The sequence below is a fragment of the Triturus cristatus genome, chromosome 4_2 (assembly GCF_964204655.1).
Source record: "Triturus cristatus chromosome 4_2, aTriCri1.1, whole genome shotgun sequence".
Classification (NCBI taxonomy): Eukaryota; Metazoa; Chordata; class Amphibia; order Caudata; family Salamandridae; genus Triturus; species Triturus cristatus.
The window spans coordinates 21,887,213-21,913,139 of NC_140586.1; the positions used below are offsets into that span (position 1 = coordinate 21,887,213).

At 44.3% G+C, this 25,927-nt stretch overlaps 1 long non-coding RNA gene across 1 annotated transcript in view; it reads left to right on the forward strand.

Annotated features, from left to right (window-relative positions):
* The window catches only part of LOC146832831 (uncharacterized), a 374,586-nt gene that overhangs the window by 245,204 nt on the left and 103,455 nt on the right, over positions 1-25,927 (forward strand). Inside the window, exon 4 of the long non-coding RNA XR_014960457.1 lies at positions 8,202-8,278. This is a non-coding gene — a long non-coding RNA (uncharacterized LOC146832831). The remainder of the gene's footprint in view (positions 1-8,201; positions 8,279-25,927) is intronic.

Consider the following 25,927-nt stretch of genomic DNA (forward strand, 5'->3'; position numbering starts at 1 on the left):
TTGCTAGAACCAGCCCCAATCACAGGGAATGATACGAGATGGTGTACAGTACCCAGTCTTAAACGTACAAGAACATATCGGTGTGATTTCTTGGTCACTTCCACCAAATATGTCTGAAGGCCTTTTTTTAGGTTAAGCTGCCTATAAAATACAGAAGTTTTATAGGTCTTAATCAATTTATTCCTTTCTTCTGTTTTATATAGAAGGAATGTATCTTTAATTTCCTTCTTAGAAGGTAGAATATCACCAACTGAATCTTTGGAGATCTTAATTCCAAATAAAATGTTATACCAAAAAATAATGTAATTCAGCCATTGAATGCGAAGATGGAAATCCAGTTTAAGACAATCCTTAATTACAGACTGAGTGAACCCAGTTTCCTCTTTGTTCCATATTGAACGCCATAATAGTAAAGGGCGTAATGCAGCCAGGTCCGATAAATAATTAAGGCCTGTTTCTCGGTGAATTAAATCAGATGAGGCTGCAGCTGGGACACATAATAGACGTTTAAGGAATGTATTTTCATTTGATTGCAATTGGGCCATTGGGGAATAGCCCCATAAACCTGCTCCGTATAAGGCCGAAGAGACACATCTTGCGTTATATATGGTTAACATATCTTTTATTCTGTAATCCCCTATTTTTGAGGCAAAACGAAAAATGCCATTAGAATTCCTAGTCATTTTGTGACCAATGTTTCCTTGCTCGTTGGACCATTTGCCATTCGCATCAAAATTGATGCCTAAATAACAAAAGGTATCAACCGCTTGTATCTTCGAGCCTTCAAGATAAAAGGACCGTGATGATTTAATTTTACGTCCACATATCATGGTAAAAGTTTTTAGTTTGTTAATCAGCAGTTTCCTGTCATTAATAAAACCAGTAAAAACATCAATTAAACGTTGTAAACCCAGAGGAGTGCGTGAAATTAGGACGGCATCGTCCGCATATAACAAAATGGGCACGACAGTGTTATCAATTTTGGGGGCATCAGCAGGGGTATTATTTAAAACCTCGGCAATTTGATTTATAAAAAGAGAAAATAAAAGGGGAGCCAATACGCATCCTTGTCTGATGCCCCTGCGTACAGCGAAAAAAGGGGTTCGCTCACCCATCGGACCATAGCGCACACTACAAGAGAGTTTTTCATATATCCTAGCTAGGAAAAACACAATCTCCTTTGGTGCCCCAGATTCCAGTAGTATCGACCAGAGGAGCGAATGATCCACCAAATCAAACGCACTGCTTAAGTCGGCGAAGCATAAAAACAAATTGCCCCCTTTTACCACTGTATATTTGTTAATAAGTAATTCCAGGTTAACACATTGTTCAATGGTCCCAATGCCCTTCCTAAAACCATATTGGACTGGAGTCAGTACATTGGATTCTTCGGCCCATGTCTCCAATCTTTTTAAAAGCACCCTACTTAGTACTTTTATTGAAGAATCAAGCAATGAAATAGGGCGATAATTGCATGCTTCCGAGCGCGAGCCCTTTTTAAAAAGTGGGACAATTAAAGATTCGGCCCATGACAAAGGGAAATTACCTGTAGCGGCAGCATTAAAAATTCTTGTAAGGATTGGTGCCCAGAGATCCATTTCATCCTTGTATAGGTCAATCGGGACACCATCCGGGCCGGGGGCTTTTCCCCCTTTGCTATTTAACAAACCTACACGCACCTCCTCAACGCTAATTGATAGTGATAATAGGGGCCAAGTAAAATTATTTATTAAAAGAGGAAAAGTTAAAACAATCTGTTCTGGGTTAAAAATTTTTGAAAAGTGCTCAATCCATTCAGTGCAATTAACATGGGACGTCAACTCCGGGGTGCAATCCTCTTTTAGAAAGGGGCTATTTACAGTTTCCCAAAAGAGTTTGATGTTATTCAACTCACTGGCCATGGTTAATTTATCCCAAGCATCTGATCTCAGTGCCTTTTTTTGTGCAAGAATTGCTTGTTTGTAGTCTTTGCGTAGTTTACAGACAAGAGAATGATTACGAGGTTTAGTCCTTAGTGCTAGTTTTAATTTTGATAAAATCTTGGAGCATTCAGAGTCGAACCACTTCTTACCATTCTGCCTAGAACCTTTGGTGTTCCTAGTTAAGATATTTTTTATGACAGTATTTATGTTATCAAATTCCATACATAGCTGTCCAGGGGTAACCTCCTCACTGAGGCAGTAATTAATACTGTCCCTGCATTTACCAATCACATCCCGTTGGATCTTTTGTGGGTCCAGACCAGTCCACTTAAGTCTGCTACCGTTTGGTCTAATGGGGAGGATATCATTGATTGTATGGGTAATGCTAGTAATTCTGTTTCCCCAGGCTAACAGAACTATGGAAATACTGTTATGGTCACTAACTACCTGTTCGGATATCCAAAGGTTCATATAAGGGCAATTCTTGGAGAGTAGGATATGATCTATGTTGGTACTAGCTTCCCTGCCAGTGAATGTGGGACATTTAAGATGGTCCTCGTTTAAAGTGCAATCCAACAGCTCAAGATCGAATTTGGCCATTAAGCTGTTGAGGATTGTACCATATTCGCAATGGGAAAAATGTAACATATCATCTTTATTACCATCAGTGGTGGAATAGGTATTCAAGTAACCACAAGAATTAGTATATATGGTAGGACAAGCTTGAATGTTAAAATCGCCGGCCCACAAAACTGCAGCCAATTTGCTGGGTGAATTTAAAAGTCTGTCCAGCTCTTTTTCCAGTGGCGCTAAACAAGCTCCTCTATCTTTCTGGAAATTATTATTATAGAAGTTTACTAGTACCAGATCTTTGCCTTGCGGGAAAGATAATCGTAAAACTTGACTATAATTGTCAATAGGTAAGTGAGATAAAACTTTGCAACCAATCAGTTTGGTAGAAATTAACACCATAAGACCACCTTTTGCTCTACCCATTAGCGAGGGGGTCGCATTTACATAGTACGAGGTATAGCCCTCTACCGAAATAGGTTCTATACTCCATGTTTCTTGCAAGCATATAATATCAGTGCCGCAAGTAATAAAGTCTTGCCAGAAGGGCATCCCTAGTTTATTTCTAATACCTGCTATATTCCATGTAGTCAATGTATACCCCTTTTGAGTTAAAATTTCTTCGTCATTAATCACATTTTTGGGTGCATCCTTGCGCAAGTGAAACTTATCAATTGTAACAACTATAGGATTAACAGGCACATTGTCACCATTTACCCCTGTTAACTTGGTTATCACAGGCAGGTCCGTACGTAATCCTTGACTATTCTCCGTTTGTATAGGGCTCAGATTTGGTTTCCCATTTCCCTCCCCATCAACAATCTCCACAGGTTTTGTGTGTCAATCAGTGTCCTCCATTGAGGTCAGACATTGAAACCTATTATATAGTGGTAGTGGTGCACTCACGTAATGGGTAATAGGTTTCATGACATGATTATTGGCTAATGGGTGTCTATAAAAGTAGGCAAGTGGCAACAAGGTAGTATTAAATTCCCAATGAGAGGGAGGGGGGGCACTACGCAGAACTTTGTGTGCCCAGAATGGTGATCTAAAACTAATAATAATACAGTCCCCATTAAAGTTCTTAGTTGTGGGGCCTATCCATCCCACTCGCTGAGTGAGTAGGATCTGTTCTGCATGTAAAGTTGGCAGACCACAATTATTAGTTAACCAATAAAGAGTTTTGTTTTTCAGAATCTCATTGGTCTCAAGTTGCCCTTCCCGTAGCCTAGGGACGTTACAAAGGATCGCGACATATGCTCCACATTCTGGGGGAAGATTCATTACTGATGGTACATTAGCACTTTTATAATCTATATGGTGAAAAGTACTCTTCAGTGGCTCTGGTTTTTGAGGCCCATGTTTCCCAGCGTCTGCTCTTGATGTTACAACCTTTTCCGCTGGGGCTGTGTCTTTATCTTCGCTAGTCCCTACATCAGGGGGGCGGCTAATACTACTACCTAGGCTTATAGGTAAGATACATGGGGCGCCTGCTTGTTTGTCTGACCCCCTTGATCTTGACTTTGTGCCATCAGATACGTGCGAGGCAGAGGCGGGGGTAGGTGTGGGCATCCTCCTACTCTGGTCAGGGTTGGGTATAGTGGCAACTGGTTGTATTGGAATCGACTTGAGTGAGAGTAGTATTGTCTGTACATGTTGATCAATGGAATTAACCCTAGTTTCAAGAGCCCGAATACTCTCGTTAATGGGCCCTAGAAAGGTTGATACAAGTACGTCCAATCTTTCCCAAAAGCCATCAGCACTAGGCTCAATATTGGGACGATTAGGCTGGACATTAGTAACCTCTGATTGATCTACACGTGGCTCTACTACAAGTGGTTTTTGGGCCGCTTTAGAATGGCGGCCATTACCTTTACCCTTGGGTTTAGATGCCTTCTGTTCTTTGTTATTATGTTTTTGTTTGTTTTTGGCCTTTTGGCCTCGTGTTTGAACTGGTGAAGTAATAACAGGGGATTGTGTAATTACAATAGGTGTCCCGGCAACACTATTACCATCAACATTAATAAAGTCATTAGCCAAAGACTCTTCCTCATTTGTAACCTGCTTCGACAATACAGGGGTGATGGACAGTCTGCTTGCCGGAGGAGTGTGATTCAAAGTCCGAGAATGATTAGAGTGAATTAATTCCGAGTTAATGTTAGTTCCTGGAAGTTCAGGTAAACCAGCGTAGGAAATCATTAACATAGAGTCATAGGAATTGCCCAAGGTTGTAGATGCATTCTCCGGTAAAATAGGTGGGACTGAACCAATAGGAAGAGAGAGACGCCTTTCGGTAGACTCTATAGCTGAAGCGACTACCCCTATAGTCTTTTGCAGCATTCTGTCAATTGCTGTTAAGCTTGGGAGGGGATTGGTAGATGTTTTGTTGTGTCTGGTGTTGGGTCGTGGGTGGGTAGGATTGGTTTTACCCATACCAGACTAGCGTGACAGACAGGATGTACTAATCAATGGTAACTCTTACCTCCAACACGAGTGCTAATGATCGTTGCGAACAAGGGGGGGTGGCCCAGCCCAGCCTCGTCCTGCCCCGGACGGCCACAGACGGCCCGCCCTCTGCCCGGGCTCAGCCCGGCGACGCCCGCGCGCGTCCCGCGACGCGAAGGAAGCGGCGGTTTTTGAAGCGCCTCCTGGCGCGGGAAAGGTTGTGGGCGGGTCTCTGGGTGCACAGGCTGCTGGGCAACGTAGTTCGACCCCACTCGGCGGCCGCTGTTGGTACTTGCGGCGGCGGGGGCCAAAGGGTGCAGCAGGACAGGATACACGAAGCACAGGGCACACAATGCGGCCAATGTCGGTGATACGCCCACGGATTAACAGCAAACAACCCGCTCTGCCAAGGAAGCGGCGGTTTTTGAAGCGCCTCCTGGCGCGGGAAAGGTTGTGGGCGGGTCTCTGGGTGCACAGGCTGCTGGGCAACGTAGTTCGACCCCACTCGGCGGCCGCTGTTGGTACTTGCGGCGGCGGGGGCCAAAGGGTGCAGCAGGACAGGATACACGAAGCACAGGGCACACAATGCGGCCAATGTCGGTGATACGCCCACGGATTAACAGCAAACAACCCGCTCTGCCAAGGAAGCGGCGGTTTTTGAAGCGCCTCCTGGCGCGGGAAAGGTTGTGGGCGGGTCTCTGGGTGCACAGGCTGCTGGGCAACGTAGTTCGACCCCACTCGGCGGCCGCTGTTGGTACTTGCGGCGGCGGGGGCCAAAGGGTGCAGCAGGACAGGATACACGAAGCACAGGGCACACAATGCGGCCAATGTCGGTGATACGCCCACGGATTAACAGCAAACAACCCCAGTCAATGTAAGGATTATGGAGTACTAACCATGGTATGCCTAAAATTAAACGAAACTGAGGAGCGTCAATGATATCAAACATTATCTCTTCAGTGTGTTTTGAAGCACATGTCATGGTCAACAACTCAGTATGATATTGTATGGGACCAGATGTTAATTCCTTCCCGTCAACAGCTCGTACTATCTCAGGTGTTTCCTTTATGATTTTATTCAATCCTAACTCTAAGAACAACTGAGTATCCACAAAATTACCTGTAGCCCCTGAGTCAATCAATGCGTCGATGGACCAAGATTTAGATTTATCTCTTTGAGACTGAAGGAGAACTTTTATACTAAGATGCCAATGTGAAGTAGCTGGGTTTGTGGAGGCCAAACTGGTTTGTACACTCGATAAAGTGACCTCTCTATCTATCGAGTTTTTTAGTTTTCCGACTGTTGCGTAGCCACGACCTCTGTGGCTTTTACTTTGGATTTATTTGGTCGTGTTGGACATACTTTTACAAAATGTCCTTTCTTTCCGCAGTACAGACATTGATTTAATTTGCGACGCTTCTCTTTCTCTTCAGCGGTTAAGGGACCTCTAATGGTTCCTATTTGCATAGGTTCCACCAAGTCTAATTTAGTAGACAACTCATTTCTATTGATAGGTCTTTCTTTAAATGAAAACATCCTATGGTCAGTTTTCTCTCTCTCACCTCTTCTTTCGGAAATGCGGTGGTTTAGTTTTACCACTAAATCTATGAATTCTTCACAATCAGTAGGAGGGTCCAAGATTTGTGTGACCATATCTTTTAGGTCATCTTTTAAACCACGATAAAATAATGATACACATTTTTCCTCTGGCCATTCTGCTTCAATTACCAACCTATTAAATGTCGATATATAATGTAGTAAGTCAGAAGATCCCTGTTTTAAGTTAAGTAGTACATGATCTGCCGATTGCACAAACACATGTTTTGCAAATAATTTTTTCATAGTATTTTTAAACCGTCGCAGATCATACAAAATTGGGTCATTTCTTTCTACATAGGGTACAGACCATAAGGCTGCATCTCCTCCTAGGTATGATAAAATAAAAGCAACCTTAGAAGAATCATCTGGAAAAGCTGCGGGTTTTGCTACAAAATGTAAATGGCACTGATTTAAAAATATGGTAAATTTATTACAATCACCATGAAATCTTTCTGGGGGTGCCAGAGGAACAGAGACGGGTGTAACCACTTGCATTTGAGTAGGAACTGCGGAAGCTGAAATTGAAGGTCCACTATATACATTGTGCATTGTTGGTTGAAAAGTGGGAGGCCTTAAAACTGGTTTTTTTACCGATGGGAAAGACCATTGAGATGGACTAGATGTTTGTATATTAGATTGTAGCGCCGAAATGTCCCTACGCAATTCGGCATTTTCTGTTTTTATTTCAGCTAACATTGTAGCAATGTCCTGCAATGACACCTGAGGAGCTTGATCCATAGCGTCTGGGCGAAACAGGTTACGTGGGCTTAGCCTTCTTTCAGGTATACCAAGCACTCTTACCTGAGTTCTCCAAACTCTTACCTGTAAGGTGCTTGGTAATGTTTCGCAGAGACGCTATTGGCCAAACTCCCTGTAACTCTATTCAGCAACCCGAGATAACAAGCACACACTGCGGGTTGACTATAGGGATTAGGGAGGAGGGCCGGAATCTGACGCTAATGAAGTTCCTGTAGTCGACCTGCGAGGCAACAAGAAGATTTCTTAGCAAAGAAGATTCTTCAAAACGTAAATCTAGTCTTTCTTACAACGATACTTTTAGTTCTGTTAGATTTACTTTTACAGCGACAAAGATTCCTACCTGCAATCTGCAGAGTAGGGCTTCGCGTCCAGGAAGTTGTCGTGAGGAACATCTGGTGTTTTAAAGGTGTTGTCAGATGGAGGGAGTCCGATGTCTTTTCCCTGTTCTCTGCTTAGATGTGTGTTGATTAAGCAGTAAGATGTAGTAAATCTGAGAGCAAACAACATAAGATCTCTATTAGTATTTCTGCACTTCAAATCAACAGAGCTACTCCTCGCACTTAAGTTCCCCTACGCCCCTTTTCACTTACTTCTGTAACCTTTTGTTTCTTTTATTCCTCTCGACAAGCTTTTCTAAGTGAAAAGGGGATAAAACATAGCAACACATATACAACACTCTGGTGCGACCCTTAAGCAGGTTTTCTTTGAGGTCTAAATATTCGTTACATTTTTCTGTAGCTTTTTAAGTTCTGAATACTTTACTTCTCAACAGTCTTGGTTCTTATGTTCCTTAACAAACAAAAGTGTGTCCAAAAATTGTTAGCATTTCTTAAGACTCTTTCTTGCGGTGGGCGCCTGAAGAAATAAGAATGTGCACTTAGTTTAATTTTCCTTGCTCTCTTTCAGGTCTCATCTCGCCGAGAAATTGAAGATTCAGGAAGCGGGAGTGGCGAAAATCAGGAAGCAGGAGTGGCGAAATGAAGGTAAGTGATGCTCTGAAGCGTGACGAGTTCAGTGCGATGTTTCCTGGCGAAGATCCGGAAGGCTAAGCACCTTCCAGAGTCTGGGTGTGGCTTTAAATACTTCAGCCACACCCAGAGACGTCCGTAGGAACAAGTGCGTGTAGAACGTGCTCCCGCTGTGTTCTGTTTCACACAGCGCGAGCCAGCCTGGAAACGAGTAAATGTCTTTCGTGATGCCTCTTTCTCTATTGCTGAACCTGAGCAAAGCAGCACCTGAAAGTGAGTGCTTCCCTGCTCCTTCCATATCTCTCGCAATGCGCTGCCTTACATGTATCCACCCACAGCTTGTGAGCGGAGCTTAAACATCGATCAGAACTTCCAACAAACATTGATAAAACCAATATACATTATACATCCATCTCGTTCTCAATTGTGATACTTATGAATACATAATTCTTATACAAAACCACAAACACACATTACAATATCCACTTGGAGTGCAGGATGCACGGGATAGGGGTGGGTTTTTGACTGCGAGTATTTCACATCTTTTGTTTTAAGAACGTGGGTTCATGACACTCAGCCCCTGAATACCCCAATGGTGATAAGCTGCACTATATTAATACTGATTGATTGATTGTTTGATTGCCGTGTTGGCTATACAGTTCAGTTGGATGTCCCATGGAAGCAAAACATGGGTTATTGCAGTTGTGTTGATTGCTTGTGGTAGGGACTGTCTCTAATGTACTGAACATTAGGCTGTGTGTTGGTTTTGGATTTGGATGGTGAGAGCAGTCCAAGAAAAAGTAGTTATTTTCCCAAACCAGAGTTACTTTAGTGCACTAGTGTAGTGTCGGGTGGTGCTTTGTGAGGCTGAGGAGTCAGCCTTGCTTGTTGCCCCTTGGAAAAAAGGGATAAGGAGAGAACCTGTAATCTGCACAGTCACAGACATACAGATCCAACCACAATGATATGGTTGTGCTCTGGGCATTGAAAATGCATAATAAGTGAATATCAAGGTATTGGTTGCTCTATGTTTAATCATGGTGTAATCCTGTTGAAAACACCTAGCATGTAGGGTAAACCTGCAGATATATGTTGTTGTATCTGCATTTAAATAGTATCTTCACCTGCTCTAATGGCACTTGTGTACGTTCCTAATGTGAGTGCCTTTTGATAAAGTAGATATAGAGGTATTTAAAAAGAGAAAGGGTGGGGTACAAGGACAAAATATTGTGCCACATGGAGAATGCCCACCCCTCTGAAACTGCGGGCACTGTCAAATGATGCTTAAAATACTAAAAACCTGGTTATACTCCTATTAGCCTTAGCTATGTGCTGTCCCTGTAGTTCGCTTGCTAGCTAGGACTCTCAGTGCTGGGAAGCCTTCGGGTAGTTAAAGCTTTATAAATCCACATAGCATAGCATTCCTGGGTGAGACCAATCAGAGATAAGACACAGCAAGAAGATGTCTTCCATGTGCAACTTTTGTGATGTGCATGCTTCATCTGGAAATTGATTAGTACTCAATGCATACTTTGGAATCGGCACCCGGCCAGTGGATGGTGAAAAATCGTAGCAGAGCAAATGTGGCTCACATAGCCGTCAAACGGTGAAATTTCCATCCTAGAGATGAGGGGGTAGATTTGTCAAGGTTCCATGCAATGCAGCGCAGCAAGACACCTTGCTGCGCTGCATGAAATGGAGAAGACAGGAATGCGCCATGTGTACCAATATATGGTGCATTTCGAATATCTGCCTGTGCTGGCGCACAATCTGCTGCCTAGTGCAATAGTGCCTGCGTTACAGGCAGGAATGTTTTTCTGCTGGAAGGGACACCTTTCTGCATAAAGACAATCTTTTGAGACTTTTTCCTCTTTGTATGTGTGCTCCAGAATGGAGCACACATAGAAAGACGAAACAACGAAGAGAACTAAAGACATTTATCCCTTTGTGCCTCCCCTAGAAGGGCTTAGCATTTTGACACATTCTCAGGTTTACCAGTGTTGGTAAATTTGGGAATGCGCCAAAATCCATGGGTGGATGCTTGGAAACACCCACGCTCCACCCATGGAACGCCTTCCCAGCAGGAGCGGCTTGTATTGCGGAAAAGAGGCGGGTGGAAGGACATGCGGGAGGGAAGGGGGGACAACGTAGATTATAAAATTGTTTACAAAAGAGGCGGGGGAACGGGGGACAAGAATACAAAATTAAACTTACCTGCTGCACTCCAGCATCGTGTTGCGCTCTTTCACTGCTCTCCCTCGGTGCAGGCACGCACAGGCTCCCAGCCTGGCCTGTGGCCAATCCTGAAGCTGCTCTCACATGAGAGCTGCTTCATGATTGGCCTGAGAGCTAGTGATGTGCAATCCAGGACAGACTGGGAGTCTTTGCCTGCTCTCTCCAGCCCCAGCAATGCAGCTGGGGTTGGAGAAGGGTCATTACGCTTGAGTTTTTTGGCTTGCCTGAGAACACCAGCCCAAAACCACATGCGCAGTGTTGGTAGAGTCCACCACACCCGCTCCTGCCTATCATAACCCTGGCGTCGCCCCAAGCTAAATAAAACGATAATAAAACAGGTTTTAGACCTGTTTTATTATCGTTTTATTTTTTCATTTTTTTAAACTGCTGGTGAGGGGGCAACACTCCTGTGCCATAGCGGACGAGCCGCCGCTGCTTCCCAGAGCAGAGTCACACAAGGCAGAGACTTTCACTGCCTTGTGTTACTCCAGATTTACTAAGCAATGCAGGGCCATGGAAGATGGCCTGGCATTGCCTGGTAAATCTGACTTGCGGATTGTGTTGCCCTTGCGACACCCTACCTGACACAAGTAGAGCTGGGCGGTAAACCTCACTCCGTGGGCAGAATTTGCGGAGTTTTGCTACTCCGCACTCCACTTGGAGCATGTAGTACGGCAAAAACTCTGCCCACCGCCGCGTAGCAGAGTTTACCGTTGCCCGCCGCCTCTTATGGTAAAGCTGGGATAGACTTTGTCAGTTTTTGGATTCAGATGTTTATTTTCAGATCCCACTTCACCACAAACACAATATCTCCCAAACCTGAACATCTCCGTATACAAGTAGCACCTAAAATGTGCATTTAAGCCTAATGTGCAGGCTCCTATGACTTCAAAGGTGCTGTTGATTCTCTCTGTTTCGCGTCTCGGCAGCCTGTGTGAAATGTGATTGGCCCTGATGCTCGCGCGATCCCCCCCTAGACCCGCCTTGGAGTGAGGTGGTTTAGTTGGTCGTCGTGATGTTCTGCTCCCATCATATAGTCCCAGACTCTATCTCCTGTTCGCAGGATGCTTGGGAGACATGAGCCACGGTGGCATTAAGCTTCCTATACCCCACACGTTCTTCTGCTTGCAGTGTTAATGCTTCTGCCACCCGTGGGCTTTGGGGTGCCCACCAGAACCAGACATGTGTATGCTTTTAGGATTTCTGTGATTTTTCAACGTCTTTGGCTTTCATACGGTACTAGTGACGTGCCTCTCGCCATTGATGCAACGAGCTAAAACACACCATTCCATCACTTTTCTCGGTTTTCTGTTTAAGAATAACATAAATGCAGACATTTATAAGTTCTATGTGTCTGGGTGTATTCTGGTGGGTATTTTACAGCGCAAGCCCTTGCTAAGTCTAGATCGCCCATCCACTGAAGATTTACTTTAAACCTCACAATGCAGAACTCCCGTGTGCACTTATAAATGCACACACGCATCTTCCACTTTGCACACTTCGTGACGCATGGCGACTTTCAATGAGGACTTAAAAACACCTCCAAAATAAACAGACACCACGTTTCTCCAATGCCCATTGACATAAAAACCCATCACCTTTGCCCACGTGCACTTAGCTTTGCAGAGATAACTAATGACCTTCCGTTTCGCCTAAGAAACGCTACTGATCTGTTAGACTTTGAAGACCTGGCTTTTTGCTGAATCAACTCAGTTCCTCCTTGCCTCAGGATAGATATGCTAGCGCCAGGATCATCCACATTTGTAAAGCGCGAACAATCACCCGTAAGGGTCTCTAGGCGCTGGGGACCGTCGGGAAGATTAAGCAAGCTATTGCCCAGAGTCACTTGGTGCTCGGCTAATCTACCACCAGCGCCGGGGATCGAACCGTGATCCCCAGATTCTGGAGTCATTCGCCCTGGCCGCGGCACCACACCTCTTCCTGGGGTAATTGTCGCGCTTTATAAAAGTTATTAACAAAACATAACAATCAGGATTGTGGGCCCCAAGCTTGGACATTGTGGATGATATTGACCCACTGGCTACTATACATAAGATTGTATTAACTCACTGGCTGTGTTAGGGGAGATAATAATATATCACTTTCTCATATAATGCAGGTGATATTGACTCACTGGTACTGATACTCATATACACTTCCTGGCTACTGCACTATGATTGATACTGACTCGCTGTCGTAAGGCGGATGCTATTGACTCACTAGCTTCTATGCTGGAGATAATAGCTCACTGTTTCAGATACAGGAGATCTAAACAGATTGCCGGATTTATAATTTAAGAGCTTATTGGCGTACTGGCTTCCATGCCATTTTCTCATGAGGGTGGCGGCTCCTTGAGTTGTTTGCTGGGGGACTCCTCCTGAGCATCATTGTGTATTCACTGAGGAGAGGGTCTTGGTGCACTGGCTGCAATACTGGAGATGATGCTGACCAACTAGAGATGACTGAAAATGACAATGGCTTGTCTGATACAATACTGTAGGTGATATTGGCCAACTGGAGAATACTCGAAAGATGATATCGGCTCACTAGACGCAATTCTGGAGATGATATTGGCTAATTGCGGACAACCCTGAAGATTATGTTGGTTCAATCGATGCTATATTGGATGCGATATTCGCTCACAGGATGCCGAACCAGAGGGAGCATTGACTAATTGGGGGTTGTGCTTGTGACTAGAGGTGTGGCGCTGCGGCCAGGGCGACTGACTCCGGAATCCGGGGATCACAGTTCGATCCCCGGTGCTGGCGGCAGATTAGCCCAGCACCATGTGACTCTGGGCAATAGCTTGCTTAATCTTCCCTACGGCCCCCAGCACCTAAAGACACTTATGGGTGATTATTCGTGCTTTATAAATGTGGATTATTATTATTATTACTATGTCGACACACAGGCTGCAATAATGTTGATGCTGTTGGCTCACTCGCTGCTTTATAAGAATCAAAATTGGAACTCTGGCTGCAAAACTGGAAACAATAGAAGCAGACGGACTGTAACATGGAAGATGACAGTGGCTCGTTTAATACAACTGCGGAAACTATATGGGCTCGCTGGCTCTTACGCTCTATAACGTTGGCTCACATGCTCTGGAACTCAAAACAATATTGCTTCACACAATGTAATATGGGACCGTGGAATATCATCTGCTTGTGTCACACAGATCCCCTCTTCTTTCTCTGCTAGACACTGCTGGTATTTTGACCTCAGGTATTGTGTTTCCTTGAAAATTGAAGATAGATTAGAAAACCTATTCTATGGCTGTTTGTAAATGCATGTAGAGGTGCTGTATTCATTGTTCAGCTGCCAGCGCGCTTCTTTGCCTCTTCTTTGCCTGAGGAAGCCCCAGAAGGCCCTGGTCTGCTTCCTTTTGCACAAACCCCCAATGACCAACCATAGAGCCAGACACAGGGTGAGGGATCAGAGAGAGAAACTATGTGAGGAACAAGTACCCACAGTTACAGGGGTGCTTTGAAAGGGGTAGGGGGACGAATCAGCTCTGTTCTTTCATTGTATCCTCATGTCAGCTGTTACTAGACCAGTTTGGGTGAGACCGGCCTTGGTATTCTATAAAGGAGTCAATGTAAATGGCCTACCCAAGGGCAGCCCACTTTTTACTATTGCTGGTGTGGCATTTTGAATGTTTAAAACAGATCTCTCACTTAAAAGGATTTTCATCCTAAGTCAAAGACTGTAATAAAACTGTGGGCGGGAAATCGGAGTAGTAGCATTCCCTGCTACCTCTGCTAGGTGCCATAGCGGATGGTGGGTTAGAGGAAAGCATCAGATTTGACACAGACATATGTCTATTGCCACAGAACCAGGACATAGATCCCTCACCTAGAAATAAATGGTGGGAGTTGGTGTTTGTGGTCTGTTAGCAACTGGAGACCTGCCTCGTGTGGCTCCCAAGACACAGTAGCGGCTGGTGTTCTTGAAGAGCGGTGAGGTGAGGGAATTGGGGGATGATTAAAATAAAATAAAGGTACCTGCAGCTGGGCGCATCGCGCTCTTCTGCTACTCTCCTCTGCAGGCACAGGCTCCCAGACTCCACTGCGGTCAACCCTGTCGCTGCTCTTATTTCATGAGAGCGGCGTCAGGATTGTCCTGAGCGCTTTGAATTTGTGCGCCCAGTGAGACTGGGAGCCTGCGCCTGCTGACTCCAACCCAGCAATGCAGCTCGGGTTGAAGACAGCTTCAGTGCTCATGCCTGAGATGGCTGGCCAAACCGTCATGCGCACTGACAACAGTGCCCGCCACTCCTCCTGCAGCCTGTCATCCCCCATGCACCACCCTAAAGATGCAGCCGGAAAGTAAAACAATAATAAAATGTGTTTATTATAATTTTCTTTGTCCTTTCCTGCTGCTTTGAGGCAGCTGGGAGGGGAGGCGACGCTCCTCCGCCATAGCGGAGGAGCCACCTCTGCCAAGAGATAGGACACAGCTGGACATCTAATCATAGAGGGACGACAGACAGATCCATGAATGTGCATGGCGCAGGACTTGGAAGCAGGCCAGAGACACCTGATCTCTGGGTGTGAATGTGAGCACCCTGACCAAGCCTTGCGTGTTTTGTTATATGAAAGGATGACTGTCGACTGATCTTCTGGTAGCTCCCAGGGCCACAAAACAACCGCAGAAAGACTTCTTGTGAAGCAGACCAGTTAACCTGTTGTAACTAGTTTAGCACTGGACTGGACTTGGTGAAGATTATTTGTTGAAACCGCAAAGTGAGTGACAAAGCCAACTTACATTCACTGCAAGGTGGTATCCGGAAATGGGAAGACGAGGTCTTTGATTTCAACACCAAGAGCTGCACTAGTAACTTAGACGGTGAGAGTACCACTACTGGCCAAGACAGACTTGGAAGACCAGAACAGACTCTATTTACAAGCCTCTATCACCACCACAAAGTCACTTTTTCTGACGTTGTGGTGGCAATAGGGGCTTTGCCTTATTTACAAGGCAGCATTAGGCCACTAAACGTGGCTTAACGCTGCCTTGTAAATAATGAGAAACTGTGTAGGGTTGGGCCCTTAATCAGTAAGTCTAGGCCCTCTATAACAACTAACAACACCAGAAGTGCCAATACGGATATCAATTCATGCGTGCATTCATACGTAGGGTAAAAACCAAACAGTGGCTCTACTGAGCTCCTCAACAACAGTAGTAAATCAAAATAATAAATTCAAAGCACAGTGGTGCTGCATATGTACACTTGTTTGCTGATGAAAAAAACAGTCGACACATTTCTAACCCATATATCCTGATCCTCGACGTCCCTCGCCGCAGCCACATCACTCCCCATCTGAGAGACCTGTACTGGCTCCCCATCAACAAGAGGGTAACCTTTAAACTCCTCACCCACGCACACAAGGCTCTCCACAACAGCAGACCAGCGTACCTCAACAGCCGGCTCAGCCTCTACACCCCCACACGCCAGCTCCACTCCGCAGACCGCACCCTAGCCACCGTCCCCCGCATCCGAAGAGTAACCACCGGCGGCAGATCATTCTCCCACCTCGCCACCAAGACATGGAACACCCTCCCCATCCGCCTACGGCAGACCGAAGACCTTCTAACCTTCAGGAGACTCCTCAAGACTTGGCTCTTCGACCAGTAGCAGCTTCCCCCCCCCCCCCCCGCGCCTTGAGACCCTCACGGGTATGTAGTGCGCTTTATAAGTGACATGATTGATTGATTGATTGATTGATATATATCTCTTTCTGGGTTCTCCACAAGACTCAGAACACAAATGAGCTGAGAAACAATAAAATATAATCAAAATTACCATATTCATTCACCTCCATGCGAGATTTGAATGGAGGTGAATGAGTATGGTAATTTTGATTATATTTTATTATTTTGATTTCCTACTGTTGTCGGGGAGTTCAGTAGGGCCACTGTTTGGTTTTTATCCTTGTAGATCATTATATCATTATATTACATTGCTAGTCACAAGGGAAAGTTTTTCTGAAGAAGGTCGTACTGCAACAGAACCAGAGCTTGTTAATGTGTTTGAATATTTATTTGTTATGTGTTATTTGTTTTATAAATTGTGTCGTCCCTGTGTATTGAGAAAAATTTGTATGAAACATTTGTATGCATATTTTGACAAAATATTTACTTCAAATTGTTGAACAATAGACATATCATAAAAGTCGCTATGAATAAATAGTGATGTGATCATGACAATTGAATTGTGTGATCTTGACGTATGAAGGAACTCATGAATTGACATCAGTACTGGCACTTCTGGTCTTGTAAATAAGGCACCCAAACTTCACGTGAAAGTGGCGGGCAATGGGTGCTGTGGTGGGTGTTCCACTGCAACACCAATTGATTTTGACCTGCCCCGTATTTACAAGGGTGGCATAAATATGGGGCAGCACCAAAATTATGACCAGGGAAAACCTGGTCTAACCCTGGCACAATGAGGAGAAGTGTTTAATTTCCTTCTCGTTTTTGCTGTTTCCATGTGTGCTGCATTGTGCAGCACGCATAGAAACAGCAAAAGGCCACTGATTGTTTACATGCAGGAACGTGTGCCTTCCTGTACATAAACAATCATTATAAAAAAAGTATGTTTTGCTACTTCTATGTGTGCAGCATTACAGCACACATAAAAGTTACAAAACGCCATTTCAGATTGTTTATGTGCAGGAAGGGACACCTTCCTGCACATAAGCAATTTTCCCCTGTAACGCAGGCATCCTTGCACCATGGTGCAAGGGTGTCTGTGTTGGCGCCACGCGGCTAAATTGGTGCCAGTGCAGGGACAAACACAGGGCTGCACTGTATCCTTGTAAATACGGTGCAGCCGTGCATTTCAGACGTGGCGGATCGCGGCGTTAAGCCAAGGAGGCTATTGCCGTGCTCCTCCACTCCCACGTAAAAAAGACCCTCTGTCTGCCATGGATAGTCATCCCTGCAGGAACACTGTGAAGTTTGGAAGGTGAGAACTATGCCTGTAAAAGGTGATTGCCTCTCATCCAAACCCTCTGGACTAACTGAAGGCAAGAGACAACCTTTAGCTGGGAGTCATGCTGTGTAACTGGAAGAGGAAGAAGCCTCCAGTGGCTACTTGTGAGTACTGCACAGTGTTGTGCATGGACTGCCCTTGCAGAATAAAAAGGCCATGTGAAATGGAACTATTACCTTAAAACACTATAGCTTTGTAGTGACTGGTCGAATTGCTGTGGTTTTGGCCGTGTGTTAATAATTAGTTTTTTACTTAACTAAATAGGTCTGAAAGCTTTTCTGAGTGGTTTTCTTGATCCAAGTGTTGTTCTGGTACTGTTAACCCATAACACACATTCTCTGAAGTAGCCTTTCCTAACAGTTCTGCTTTACTAAGTGGTAGACGAGGCTGTCTTAGAGAAACAGTGTTTGCCTGAAGAGGGGCAAGTTTCACACGTTGATGGGAGAATTTGCTCTACTGAGCAACCCAGCTCCCTACAGGGAGACTGCAGTTCTTCACTGCCCAACCACAGCAGACACGAGTGGACCACTGGCTGCAGACTTGCTTTGAGTTAGACCTTACTGACCCACTTGCTGTATACTAGACGATTTTGGTAACTAGCTGTTATGTTACGTTAAAATTATTTATAAAGCGCTCGTACAACGGTTGGTTTCTTGGTGCTGTATGTAGGAGTGACCAGAGTCCTGGACGGGTATTCATATGCCTGAGTGAACTGCCATGTTTTGAGGAGTTTCCTGAATCTTAGGAGGTCTGTACAGGATCTGATGTCAAGGGGCAGGGCGTTCCAAAATCGAGGGGGCAGCACCGCAAATCTGCTGCCGCCTAGCCACTTTGATATATAGTATGGGGTAACCAGCAGGTTCATGTGGGCTGAGCACAGTTTGCGGGTGGGTATGTGTCTCTGACTGTTATTGGAGATGAATTCTGGGCAAGTGCCGTGTAAGGATTTGAAAATAAGGTAGCCGACTTTGAAGACACAGTGTTGGGATACAGGGAGCCAATGTAGCTTCTTCATAAGAGGGGAGGCATGTTGCCATCTAGATGCGAAAAGGTCAATGTGCCAACAAGGGATTTCGTTTTAGAATGATCTGTTAATTATCAATTTCAAAGATTTAAATCAATAAACATGTTAAGATGAAATAACACTACTGTGAAATCAATTGAATGATCTGAACATCATAAACATATAATGATAACAACGCACACGGGAGTTCTTTTTGTGATTTAAACACAATAATTTTTATAGTTTTATCCAAAGTAAAAAGAGTACAAAAGAGACATAAATTAGAGCAATATATCATGAAAACAGGGGACGGAGTTAAGTCCTCATTTCATCTAGATACACACATCTATTCCTGATTAGTTTGAACAGAGATGAAACTCTTTTTGAGCATGCAATCTACTGTACATAACAGATAAACTGGAATTAGATGGTAAAGTCGACGTTTCGGTCTTGGGTGGTGTCAATCCGTCAGACCATCTTCAGGACACTGATTGCTTAAACAAGGACTCTTGGAGGTCTCAGTAGCGTTCTTACGTAAATTTGATTAAAATCATGTGGATATTTACACATGTAGACCTGGCATCAGCAACTGCCAAATCGTACTAATGCGGGAGTCAATCCTGCCGTAGTTTTATTGTTTTCTGTCGTTAGTCTTCAGAATACAGATGTGGTCCGCCTGAGTCGAGACAGCCTAATTGTGCACTACGCTGTGGTGTGCTCTTAGAGAGTGGCTGTGGTTGCAGTTCAACACAGCTGAGAGTATTCTGACGTTAGTCTTCAGAAAACAGATGGGGGTCCGCCTGCCTGTTTCGATACAGGCGGACCCCCATCTGTTTTCTGAAGACTAACGTCAGAATACTCTCAGCTGTGTTGAACTGCAACCACAGCCACTCTCTAAGAGCACACCACAGCGTAGTGCACAATTAGGCTGTCTCGACTCAGGCGGACCACATCTGTATTCTGAAGACTAACGACAGAAAACAATAAAACTACGGCAGGATTGACTCCCGCATTAGTACGATTTGGCAGTTGCTGATGCCAAGTTCTACATGTGTAAATATGCACATGATTTTAATCAAATTTACGTAAGAACGCTACTGAGACCTCCAAGAGTCCTTGTTTAAGCAATCAGTGTCCTGAAGATGGTCTGTTGGATTGACACCACCCAAGACCGAAACGTCGACTTTACCATCTAATTCCAGTTTATCTGTTATGTACAGTAGATTGCATGCTCAAAAAGAGTTTCATCTCTGTTCAAACTAATCAGGAATAGATGTGTGTATCTAGATGAAATGAGGACTTAACTCCGTCCCCTGTTTTCATGATATATTGCTCTAATTTATGTCTCTTTTGTACTCTTTTTACTTTGGATAAAACTATAAAAATTATTGTGTTTAAATCACAAAAAGAACTCCCGTGTGCGTTGTTATCATTATATGTTTATGATGTTCAGATCATTCAATTGATTTCACAGTAGTGTTATTTCATCTTAACATGTTTATTGATTTAAATCTTTGAAATTGATAATTAACAGATCATTCTAAAACGAAATCCCTTGTTGGCACATTGACCTTTTCGCATCTATTTGCCCAAGCCCTCAAGGGTATATTGGGTTTGACCCCTATCTGATATTATGTTGCCATCTAGGCAGCTGAAAAATCAGTTTTGCGACCTGATTCTGCACAAGTTGCTGTCTTTTGACTAGATATAATGGCAGGCAGAAGTACAGGAAGTTAGCGTAGTCTATGTGGGAATGACCAGGGCTAGAACTACCTGCATCAAAGCTTCCCTAGTGATGAATCTGCTGCTTTCCTTATTTTCTGTAGCTGAAAAAAGCAGGTAGAAACTACAGTTCCATCTGGGACTTCATCTATAAATCACAGTTGATTGTGACTCCAAGGCTCTTAGCTGAGGAGGATGGGGTTGGGGGAGAGCCCAGCTCAGCTAGCCAGAAGTGTGGGCTCCAAGGATTGCAAGCGCTGCCTATCAGGATTAGCTCAGTTTTATCTGGATTCAATTTTCAGTGGTTGCTGTTCATCCAGGTACGGATATGCAGCTTGGCTTGGAATTTGGATGTGTTGTTGATGGAAAATATTAATTGCAGGTCATCTGCATAATTGAATGTGCTCACATTTCTTTCTCTTAAGGACAATATAAAGGGAGGTAGATACAAGTTGAACAGGTGCAGGGAAGGTGAAGAGCCCTGAGGTACACCGCACGTAGTCTTCATGTTAGGTGCAGTATAGTGGGAGAGGCGAACAACCTGGGAACGGACCTCCAGAAAGGACATCATCAAGCTGAGAGCTGATCCCTGGATTCTTGCTTTCCTGACACGATCTACGGGAATACCATGGTCAGCCGTGTCAAAGGCTGCTGACAGGTCCAGTAGCACCAAGGCCTGAGGGGTGCACCTGTCTGCATTCTTTCATAGCTCATCCAATACAGTCAATATTGCTGTCTCAGTTGAGTGTGCAGGTCGAAAACCTGCTTGGTCGGGGGCAGGGTAATGAGTCTGTTGAATGAATGAGCAGAGGCAGTTTCCACATAGGATTCCAATACCTTGGCCAGAAAAGGGAGCGGGGATAAGGGGCAGTAGTTCATTGGGATCACGGGATCTGCCCCTTTTTTTAAAAAAAAAGGGGAACTATGATGGCTTTTTTACAGGCTCTAGGAACATGGCCCTGAGATAATGACTCGCTCATGAGAGAAAGGGCAGGCTCAGGTTTTGCGGTGAAAACTTCTTTTAAGATGTAGGGAGGACAGCTATCAGTAGAGGATCCAGATCTGACTTTGGACAGAAGCTCCAAAAGAGTATCTCTTCTGATTGCTGGGAAATGATGGAGGGGGCAGGGGGTTCTTAGCACCGTTGGTAATGCCTCATAAGCATGGCTGGCATGAATGCTGGCTTTAATCGAAGTGACTTTGTCGATGAAAAAGGTGTTCAGTGAGTTGCGGAGTGCCTGAGTAGGGGTGGGGGTTTATAGTAACTCTATCAGGATTGGATAGCTGATTGACAATTGTGAATATTTCTTTTGATTTATTGGTGGAACTCAGGATCTTAGAGAAGTGGGTGGCCTTAGTAGATTGGATGGATTTTTTGTATTCCTTAAGTTGAGCTAGATAAGTCTCCATTTCCTTTCAGTTTGGTGCAGGGCTAGTTTTTGAGTGTTTAAATCTTCTGAGAACCAACGCTGGGCCTCATGACGCCTGGCTGTGTTTTTTTGTCCTCAGAGGGCATATTCGTTGCTAGCTGCTGTTAGCCATGCAGTGATGCTTTCCCTTGCTTAGGCCAACAGAACAACATTAACTGCAATATGGGAGTGAATATTAACCCACTATCGCCGTTACATTAGCAGTGCTTAATATGTAAGAAACATAAGTGCCAGTGCCCTCGTCAGATTGCCACTGTCAGCACCGCCAATGGCAGTACTTACACAACTACTAACCATCACACTGCTACAGGCGTGACAATTCAGACTGTTCGAGGCCCCCAAAGCTATAAGAATGTCTTGGGCCACTGGTCTTAGTTGCTTTTAATCTATATTGAATTAATAAAGACCTGTTTTTCTTCTCATCTTTATATTTCACAAACATGAAGCCACGCAAGGCCACTTTTTGTGGCCCTGAGTGGCCCCATAAATCTGGAGTGAGGCAACTCAGTGCAAATAGCTGGTTGCCTTACTCTGCCCTGGCAAGACCTTCCGTGGGCATTGCGTGGGTGTTCCCAAGCAACTCCTATTGTTTTTGATGCATTCCGGGATTTACCCAAACTAGTAGACTTGGGAATGCGCCAAAAAGATGCGCCTTCCCAGGAGAGGTGTAACAAGGAGAAATATATTTATATCTCCTCATTACTTCCTCTTTCTATGTTGGCTTCATTGTGTAGCACACACAGAATGAGGAATAGGCCTCTCAGGATTGTGTTTGTGCAGGAAGGTACCCCTTAGTAAATAGATGGTAAATTTAGCATAGGAATGCATTGCGCCATGAAAGCAACCACACACAACTTTAGGAAATATACCTCTAAGCTTGATGGATTGCAGTAATCTGACCTGGATAGTTTGCTTATGAACGTTTTTTACATGATTCCAACAAAATATGGGGCATATTTACAAGGGGATATCTCCACCAGAACTTCACTTTCAGCGATGTGATGGTGGCGCAAAGCCCTTTCCCATATTTACAAAGCGGCGTTAAGCCGCTTTTGTCGCTTAGCATGAAAGGGGTGTGCAATGGGTGTTGCTTCCATTGCTTTTGACGTGGCGCTAGATTTACCATGAGGTGTAAATCTGAGGTGGCGCCAAAAACTAACGCCATGCAAGAGCAGGTGTTGGAATGGCAAAACGAGGAGAAATACTTTTATTTCTCCTCGTTTTTGCTTTTTCTATGTTGGTTGCAATCTGCAGCCAACATAGGAAGAGCAAAATGACATTTATGAGTGTTTATGTGCAGGGGTCCCATCCTGCACATAAACAATCATTAAATAATGACGATTTGCTACTTCAATGTGTGCTGCAGAAGTAACACATTGGCATTAGTGATTGTTTATGTGCAGGAAGGGGCTTCAACATGTTCTCATAAATACACCCCTTTGAGTCTTCCTCTATGCACAAGAAGAAAGTTGCCTCTCCTGTGTACCTGTGTTCAGATTTTAGATTTTAACAGGTTGCATGATGGATGTGAGCTGGACAGTTTCAGTTCACGACCTGTAATACAGAATTATACACACAGAGGACAGATTAGCACTTACCAGTACCCTCTACAGCCGATCTAGGAATGCTGCTTCCCAGAAAGAGGGGATAAAAGACATATGTCAGAGCAACCAGCAATTAAAGAACCTCCTGCTTCTGCAAAGGATCGCCCAAAACAGCCCAGGGGCCTCTGTTAAGAGATGAATCATGCTCACTGAAGAGTTTCAGTCAAACTGCAGATCCTCTTTGTATGCAGACTGGTTCCCATGGATACCAGATGCTTGCCTCCTACGGGTGTAAAGTACCACTCCGTGAAAAGGGTAACCGGGGTGCAGATGGGAGAAGCCCACCTGGATTACCAAGGCACATTGGGGCACATGGTACCAGGGCCCAGGGGGAGCTCTCCGAACCTTGCCCTGGTCCCCATGGGTATTTTTTGCTAAGCAGGAGCTGATAGTTCACCGGATCTCAGTGCACATGGAACCTCCCCGTAGTGATGATTTGTGCTATTCAACCACCCAGGAACAGGAGACAGGCACATTTGTGAATTTACCACAGATTATTTTAGAGATGTACAGGACTCCAGATTTTCTTCTGTTCGCAGTCATTCTTCCAGTTGAAAATGTGGGAAGAAGGGGGATACAGGTGTTGTAATAAACTTAGGGTCCAATTCACAAACAGCATTTTGTAGAACGTAAAATAGTGCTACAGTATTTCTACTTCAAAATACAAGACCTTTAGACTGTGGCATTTTTCTTTTACATTTTAATTACTCTTCACCTTTTAATACCTACTGCACATTTACAAAAAATGGAGGCTTGCCAAGGCAAGACCCAATGGTTTTGCCAATGCTTGTTTTTATCTTACTTTGTATTCCTCTTCTACTCTCTTCATACTACATTTCCCTTCCCCTCCCATTCTTTTTCTGTCTTCCTTTTACTTTCTCTTCATATGTTTATCTTCAACCCTCTCTGTTTCTCTTTCTTTTTCTTGTCGCTCCATCTTTCTTTCTTCTTTCTTTCTGATATCCATGTTTCTCTTTCTCTTCCTTTCACTCTCTTCTCTGCCTTTCATTTTCCTATTTTCTCCTCCTCACTCCTCATTGTCCTTTGATTGTTGTTCTTTTCCTCTTTTTTCCTCACCTTCTTTTCCCTTCCTCTTGTATTCTCTTTCTCTCTTCTGCCTCTTCCTCTCTCTTTCTTGAATGTACTTTATTTTACACTTTCTTTTTCTACATCCCCTTTTCCTTACTCACATGTATTAATTTCCATCTGTTCTGCAAACCTTTCACTCTCTCTAATGCCCTACTCTGTCTCACCCAGGGCTTTAAGTGGAACGAAAAAACTAGGGGGGCTCTCAAAGGAGCGTGGCCAGTGAAATTAAGGGCGTGGCTTAAAAACATAAGCTAAATATCTGCGCTTAGCATAGTGTGCTGCCCGACTTGTATTTTGCTGTTTATGTCATTGCATCCAGATATATGATACAAGTAACATCATACCTACAAGTTAGGAATATTGGCTTTGTCAATGGTTGTTAGTTGCATAAGATAAATAAGCAGCAACTATGGCTTGTAAATAATATTGAAAAAGCTTTCACTTAAAGCCCTGGGGACACCACGACAATGTTGCTGCTCCTGAGTTTCAAAAAGTGAAGGGAAATCCAGAGAGAAAATGACTCTCTTTAAAGGATTTCCCTTCCCGCTCACCTGGCATGACGTCATGCCGTAACTTCTCCACTAGTGAAAAGTGTGCAGTGTAAGCACGTGCACATCGATGGGTCTGCTGTCACTGCAGTCCGGAAAAAAACGGACCGCCGGTGCCAGGCACAAAACAGAGCCCGACAAGAACCCGTTTTGAGGACCCCTTTAAAAAAACTGCCAGTGCTCAGCACCGGTGAGACCCTGCCCATTAAACGCCCTGGTCTCACCCATTACCTTTCTCAATATATCCTCTAGCTTCACTCTCTGGCTCATCCCACAATTCATTCCACTACTATGATTTCCAAAATAACCCTTTATAGACTCTTACCTTCTCTCTCCTCCTTGGCCCACCCCAAATCTCATCTTACTACTATGATCTCCCAAAAAACATGTTGTAGACTCTTCCCTCTTCTAGCCCTCCATTATCCTATTCAATCCAAATAACAGACTCATGTGTCCGCTTCTCAGATTCACTCATATTTCCCTATACTAATCAACCACTAATCCTTTTGGGTTCTGGAGCAGCGTGCAACTCGCCGAAAAGCGCTTCGAATTCTCGTCAGAGGTAGTAAGCGCTATATCCTTCGCTTCCTCTCTTCTTCACTGATAATTTCAGTCCTTCTGTTCCTTTCTCTCTTTGCCTAGTCCTTTCTTTCCCCCTCTTTCTTCTTCTCTATTCCCTCCCTCTCTCTCATACTCTTCCCCTTTCTGACATTTTGTCTTCTTCGGTCTCATTTCCTGTTCTCCCTCTCCTATTATATTTTCTGTGGATCTCTTCTGGTGCCCTATCTTTTGCTCCAGGTCTCTTTATCTCTCTTTCTCTTTGCTTCTTAGTTTCACTTCCTCGCTATTTTCCTTTCTATCGTGCTCTCTTTCCTGCTCGCTCACCTCCTCTGGTTCTCGCATTGCCTTCCCTTTCCACTCCGCGTTGTCCTCTGCATTTCTCTCATCTGCGTTCCATTCTCTCTTTCTCTCATGTGAATTGTCTTTCCATCTCTTCCTGTTTCCCTACATGCTCACTACATGTTAGTCTTTCTTT